Source organism: Elephas maximus, chromosome 25 (genome assembly GCF_024166365.1).
Source record: "Elephas maximus indicus isolate mEleMax1 chromosome 25, mEleMax1 primary haplotype, whole genome shotgun sequence".
Lineage (NCBI taxonomy): Eukaryota > Metazoa > Chordata > Mammalia > Proboscidea > Elephantidae > Elephas > Elephas maximus.
The window spans coordinates 6,805,562-6,813,359 of record NC_064843.1 but is presented as its reverse complement, the minus strand read 5'-3'; positions in this window follow the sequence as shown (position 1 = coordinate 6,813,359).

Genomic DNA, 7,798 nt, shown 5'->3' with positions numbered 1-7,798 from the left:
AAATGTGTGTGTATCTTCCTTCCCTTGCCCCCTCTGACTTAGTTAACATATGGAAGCCATCTCCCCTGTCCCATCGCTGATTTTTTGGCACGGGAGTTTACTGTTACATGGCTATCAACAGGCAAAGATCCAAGCATAAAGAATAAATCAACAGAGCTGCTCAGAGACACAGAGCTTTAATGCTTAAGTATATATTTAATGTGTCTGCTGAAAGAATGTCTAATTATCCCGTCATTGAACAAAGCCCATATTCAACTGTGATAAATTATGCCATCCTTTACTTCTGCAAAACATATTGTGATTTGGGAACACTGCAGCAAAATCACTAAGCTATCTACCCCGAGAGCAGGCGCCCAGGCCACCTGGAGCAAAGGAGGACGGACAGCAGGGCAGAGCAGTGATTTTCCAAGCCTGTCCTTTTCCACCCGCGACTGCATTCGGCAAGAAGAAAGCCTGCTTGAGTTTTCAGTCTTTTTTAGTCGGTCTCCTCTTATCCCCAGATTATGGCATCTGTATCCACAGTCAATGTCCCTGGAAGCAGCAGTCAAGAAATCAAACAATGTATTGCATTGGGCAAATCTGCTGCAAAAGGCCTCTTTAAAGTGTTCAAAAGCAAAGACATCACCTTGCGACTAAGGTGCGCCTGACCACGTCATGGTATTTTCAATCCCTTCATATGCATGCAAAAGCTGGACAATGAATAAGGAAGCCGGAAGAATTGATGCCTTTGAATTATAGTGTTGGTGAAGAATATTGAATATACCGTGGACTGCCAGAAGAACAACCCAGTCTGTCCTGGAAGAAGTACAGCCAGAATGCTCCTTAGAAATGAGGATGGCAAGACTTCATCTCACATACTCTGGACATTTTATCAGGAGGGACTAGTCCCTGGAAAAGGACATCATGCTTGATAAAGTAGAGGGTCATCGGAAAAGAGGAAGACCCTCAAAGAGGTGGACTGACACAGTGGCCGCAACAATGGGCTCGAGCACTGCAACAATTGTGAGGATGGCGCAGGACCAGGCAGCGTTTCGTTCTGTTGTACACAGGGTTGCTGTGAGTCGGAACCGACTCGACGGTACCTAACAACAACATATGCCAGCCTGAACACTGCTTTTCTGAAGACTGGATTCCAACATCCAAAGAGAAACCTGTACATGGTTCAGAAACAGTAAGAACGAGAAGCCCTGGATACCTAGTGCCTTGGCCTCCAGCTGCAGGAGCAATGTCATCATTGTCTCCTTGTGGCTTTAATCCTCTTTCCACGTGAGGCACCATGATTCAGACACCAGAGGCCTATTCTCAAAGAATTTAGCCCCCAGGGTCTTTACAGAAACAAGGGTCAGCTTAAGATGGTGTCCTGCTTATTTAAAATGCACAGACAGATTAGCTTGGGGAGGAGATAAAGCCAGGGTAATTGAGAGCAGGGGGCCGTGCCACTCAGTGGTAGAATTCTCACCTTCCACGCATGAGACCTGGGCTCGATTCCTGACCGATACAGCTCATGTGCAGCCGCTGCCTGTCTGCCAGTGGAGACTTGCGTGTCACCATCATTCTGAATAGGTTCCAGACTAAGACAGACTAGGAGGAAAGGCCTGGTGATCGATTTCCAAAAATCAGCCAGTGAAAACTCTGTGGATCACAGGGGTCGGATTTACTGCTGATCATGGGGATGGCACAGGACCAGGCAGGGTTTCATTCTGTCATGGCCGGGATCACCGTGAGTCGTGAGAAGCCTGGACAGCAGCTCATGGCAATTGTGACTTATAAAAAACAAATCAAAGCACAACTCGCTGACACATGTAGACCATTGTGGTCAGGGATAACACTAGGGCTCTTGGACTTGAGGAACACTCTAGAAACCAGTGACGTAGCAGCCATTCTGGAGAGTAATGCCAAACAGATGCTCCCTGCTAATGTGGGATCAGTTTAGACTCATTCCTCTAAGTAGGTCACCCCTAGTCATGCCCCACTTTAGCACCCTCCGCCTCAGACCTGCTCTCCTGCCCTGAGTCTTGGGGCTTGATGTCTCCCGGTCTTCAAGGCCACTCATCCCAGGTCCATCACAGGTCCCTGGACATTCCACCAGCAGGAGAGAGTCACAGCCCAGAGTCCCAGCTGCCTTTTATTATGCAGCGGCAGGCCAGGGACCCCGCTGTGCTCTATGATTTTTGCAGAACCCGGGCCATGGACACAGAAGTCCTGGGTTTCTGTTTACATCGGCAAGAGGCACAACAGACCAGGAGAGAAGGTACGAATCTGTCCTGCTCCAGCTTCTCTTCCTTTTCTACGAGAACACCCAGAGCAGCTGTCTGCTTTCTCAACGGCGATTGTATTTCTTATGTCTTTGATTACCTCTTGTAATAGTATTTTTTTATTTCCTGACGTATAAGAGAAAGCTTTACCGCGATGTCTCTATCCTGTGTAGGATATACAGCCAGCAACATCAGTCCTTTTATTTGCTTCACTGAGTTGTGATCTGTAGACTGAGGGGTAAATGAAAAATAGAGATAAAAAATCCATTTTTGATACCATATTGGCTTTAAAATGTCAAAGTTCTTTCATTGCTTTAGGAGATTTGTATCCTTATTTATCTTTCTCGGTTTATTTTCAAAGGCTGCCGTTTCCACGCTCCTTGACTGGATTCTGTTTTCATGAACTATCAGGGCTCCCCCTCCCTGCTTTCCTGTACTGCATCAAGGCTTCCTAAACCAGGTGAGAAAGAAAAGCCCAGGCACCGAACCCACCCAGAGTCCCCAGATAGAGACATTGGCATGTGCCAAGCTGGCCAAGTGCCAGGTGCCCACAGGTTAAGCTAATTTTAGTCATTAGCAAGAAATTGATAGGCACCTGTTTCTCTGAATAGTAAGAATTTGATGGACACACTAAATACCGTGCTTCTAAAGGAATATTTAGTGCCTCAAGTTTTACAGCCAGAATTGAGTAACCCAAGCTGTGCTCCACAGTCTTCTTGAACTTAAAAGCTCTACCTAAGTTAGCCAACTTTTCTCTGTACTTGGAAACAAAACACACCTTCAGAATGAGGTTCTGTAGAAGGGGCTGTTTTCCTCTGCTCAACTGTAACTGACTAGATGGGGAACAAAATGAAATAAGACTCAAACAGGGGAAATTATGCCACCGATGTGCTTTCTGCTCTTTTTCTTCAATATCTTGTTGTCATTGTTGAGAATACGCACAGCCAACAGACCAGTTCAGCTGTTTCTGCTGCACGGTCCGGGACGTTGATGGCAGTCTCCGAGGTGTGCAGCCACACCCACCCTCCTCTTCTAAGCTGTTCCTCCCCCGTTAACATAAACTCACTGCCCCCTGAGGTTCCTATCTAATCTTTCAAGTTGCTGTTGTTACTTTGGTCACATTATAGGTAGATCATAAAAGAGCACAGTGCTCAAGGCAGATATTTTTTACTAGTTAAGCTAAACTACTGTTTGGTTTTAAGAAGACTTCAAGGGGTATTTTCTATGACACTCTTTCTCCTTGACTCTTGCTCCAAAACCAACCACCAGCCTCGGCTTCAAGAAGGAAAGGAAGTAGAATGGCCAGAAAAATGTCCTTCCCTCCAGCCTCCTCTGAGCTCTACAACCTCCATAAAAAAATTAAAAAAAAAAATATTTCATGTTAAATTATACTGCCTCCTGGACAGTGGGTTTCTCAGCTTGTGAAGTATCACAGGGTACTGAGCCCACCTTAACAAGCCAGGTTGGGATCATTTCATCTGGGGAGACCAGACAGGGACCTGCCTTGTCTTGGGCCTGCTCACCTAGAGACCGTCTCCCCCGATATCACACGTTGACAGATGTCTGGAGGAACCCCACGCATGGTGTCACTGCCATTGCAAGCTGGAGTCTTGAGACAAGCCCTGTGGTTCCAGGATACGTGAATTGAGGTTTAAGAAAACAGTGACGCAAGGGTTCTGGAAAACCCAAGTACTGCCCCGTGGCTCTGCCCACGAACGTAGCGCTGAGCGAGGGGCTTCGGATTCTCCATCCTGGGCAGTGCTGAGTGGGGCTCCTTGGTGACAGCAACTGAGCAGAGTGAACTCAAGCAACCACAAACCCAAAAACCCAAACCTATTGTCACATTGACTCAAACGCACGGGGACCCCGTGTGCAGTGTAGAACGTGCTTCGTGGCGTTTTCAAAGCATGTGGCCTTTTGTAAGCACAAAGTGCCTCCTTTCCTCCTTTCCTTGGACCTTTCCTAGAAGTACATGCTCCAAGTACAAGTCCATCAGCTCCTGAAAACTTCCCACTACTCTTCCATGTGACAAGTCTTCACTGAACGCCTGCCATCGGCCAAGCAAAGTGCCTGGTACTGGGGCTAAAACCACTATCTTCAGGTCTGGCAAGAGGGCTTCTCTGAAGGAGGTGGGGTGCCAGTCAGAGTCAGAGGAGGGAAGAGTCCTCAAACGAAGTTCTGAGAAGAGCCTAGTTTGTCCTAGAAACTGAAAGAACAGAGAGAAGGCAAGAAGCTTGAGCACTGGAGGGCTTTCCTATCCTGTCCATTAATCGGAGCAGTGGTTTTCACCCGACCCATCCTCCCCACCCCTCACCTCCCACAGCTATTTTGGCAATGTCTGGAGACATTTTTGCTGTCACCCCTGGGGAGGGGGTGCTAATGGGTGAAGGCCAGGTATGTTGCTACAAATCCCATAGTGGGCAGGTCAGCCCCATCACAAGGAATTATCTGGCTTAAATAAACCAAGACCAAACCAGTAACGGTGGAGTTGGTTCTGACTCCTGGAAACACATGTGTGTCAGAGTAGAACTGTGCCCCATAGCAGGGTTTTCAGTGGCTAATTTTCCGTAAGTAGATCTTGACTTAATTCCAAGGCGCCTTGAATGGACTCGAACCTCCAACCTTTCAGTTAGTGGCCCTTCATGTTGACCATTGGCACCAACCAGGAACTCCCAAAATATCAGTAGTCAATGTCAAAAGGTTGAGAACCCTGCTCTAGAGATGTTGCCCTCCAGATTAGCACTGAGCTGCTCTCTGTTATTATGCCTGTCTTGGCTTAGTTTCCTTAGCCAGGTGATTGGCTCCTTGAGAGAAGACTGTTCCATGGCTCAGAACAGCATTCTTTCTCCCAAACACCCTGTCCCCTGGTGGTCACATCCCCACAAAGGCGAAGCTTACCCATAAGAGAGATGCCGCCAGCCAGCAAGGCAAGGGTAAGACTTTGGGCAAGCCGAGGGATTCAGAACAATCAAGACAACCACCTCAATGCCTTTAAAGATATTTTTCACCCAGTAACTTCTCCCAAATTGCCACTGTCTGGTGAGCTTGGGCAGCGTTTGCATTGTCTCTGGGGTGATAAGAGGAGGGGGCAGCCATGACAGAGCTGAAGAAGCAGAAACCTAGAGAGACCGGGTCCAACTGTGCCTCTAAAAAAAATTACGTCGCCATGGCAGCCATTTAGCCTCTGGGTTATTAGAGTCCACATTTGAAAAAGGAGCTTGGCAGTAATAAAAACTACCTCTCAGAAGTGGGGCTAAAGACTGAATGAATTGGAGCCATTTTAAACACACCTGACTCATTGTAGGCACTCAGTTGTTGTTAGCTGCCATCGAGTCAGTGCTGTCATGGCGACCCCATGTACAACAGAACGAAATGTTTTCCAGTCCTGCTCCATCTTCACGATCGCTGGTACGTGCAAGTCAATTGTCGCAGCCGCTGTGCATTTCGAGTGCCCTCCAACCTGGGGATTCATTGTCCAGCACTGTCTGTGGGGTCCACAGGGTTTTCACTGACTGACTTCCAGAAGTAGGTCACCAGGCCTTTCCTCCTAGTCTGCCTGTTATGGATGGAATTGTGTCCCCCCAAAATATGTGCTGTGAATCCTAACCCCTGTAGTGGTTACAATCTTATTTGAGAATGGGTTTCCTTTTTTTATGTTAATGAGACAGTATTAGCATAGGGTGTGTCTTAAGTCAATCTCTTTTGAGATGGAAAAGAAGCAGATTGAGCAAAGAAGAAAAGAAGCTGAGATGGGGGGAAGAGAGATGCCATGCCACGTGAAGATCACCGAGGATGCTAGGAATAAAAAAAAAAAAAACACAGACCTTTCCCCAGAGCAGGTAAAGAGAGAAAGCCTTCCGCTAGAGCCGGTACCATGGATTCATATTTGAAGCCTCCTGACTGTGAAGAGGAGCCCTACTGGTGCAGTGGTTAAGAGCTACGGCAACCTACAACTGCTAACCAAAAGGTCAGCAGTTCAAATCCATCAGCTGCTCCTTGGAAACTCCATGGGGCAGTTCTACTCTGTCCGATAGGGTTGCTATGAGTTAGTATCAACTTGACGGCAATGGGTTTAACTGTGAAAGAATACATTTTTGTTTGTTAAAGCCACTCACTTGTGACATTTCTGTTATAGAGGCACAAATAACTAAGAAACTGTCTTCTCCTGGAAGCTCCACTGAAACTTGTCCACCTTGGTGACCCTGCTGGTATTTGAAATACCAGTGGGATAGCGTCCAGCATCATAGCAACACACGAGCCACCACAGTAGGGCAAACTGACAGATGGGTGGTGGAGACACTCAATTATTAGTGCATATTTAATGAAAGAAACAAATGATTCTCCTTTCTGAAGCTATTTCAGTCCCTTACTTTGGAGCTGTGAGGTCAGTCAGACCAGGGTTATGAAATTTTTGAAACAGTTTTTTCTGGCTTTACCTGCCTGCTGTTTCCTGGGCTTCTGCTGCCCTTTCACAAGCAGCCTTAGTGACCCATGCACATAATGACCCTTCCAGCAAGACCACCTTCCAGACACCCCTTCATATGGGCAGTCAAGGATAGCATGGCCTACAGCTGAAATGGGGCACTTGGTTCCCGAATGGTCTTTTTTCAAATCTTTACTCTTATGCAAAATTCATCAATTCCAGTTTGCTTACCCTAGTCAATTTGATGGTAATGCTCTGATGGAAATGACACTGCACTTGGGGAAGGCTCCAGAGTTCTGATCCTCAATCAGGCACATTCAGGCTTTTCAGGAACGCCAGCTTTCAGTAAAACCCAGATGCATCTAGCAGTGTTGTGATAACTAACCCCATGGCACATGGTAACCAGGTGATGGTTATGAGGAATTGAGTTGTGTCCCCAGACAATATGTGCTGTAATCCCAATACGTACGTCTGGGCTATAACCCCATCTGGGAATGCGTTTTCTTTGTTGTGTTAGTGAGAGGATACTAGTGTGGAGGGTACCTTAAACCAAGGAGCCCAGGCAGCACAGTGGTGAAGTGCTCAGCTTATAACCGAAAGGTTGGTGGTTCAAACCCACCAGCTGCTCCATGAGAGAAAGATGTGGCAGTCTGCTTCCGTAAATATTACAGCCTTGGAAACCCTATGGGAGCAGTTCTACTCTGCACTATCGGGTCACTATGAGTCGGAATGGACTCAATGGCACAGGTTTGGTTTGTTATTGTTGTTTGGTGTCTTAATCCAGTCCCTTTTGAGATACAAAAGCAGATTAAGCAAGTAAGTAAACACAAATGCAGGGGACGTTACAGGTCATGTGATCATGAAGGAACCTAGAAACAGAGGCTAAACAGAGCCAAGGACCTTCCTCCAGAGCCAACAAACACAGAGAGAGCTTTCCCCTAGAGCTGATGCCCTGAATCTGGACTTCTAGCCTACTGAACAAATGACTGCCTCTTGGTCTATGTACAGGTTCTGCATGAGTACAATCAGCTGTTCTGGAATTCCCATTCTTTGCAACGTTATCCATAATTTGTTATGACCCACACAGTTGAATGCCTTTGCATAGTCAATAAAACACAGG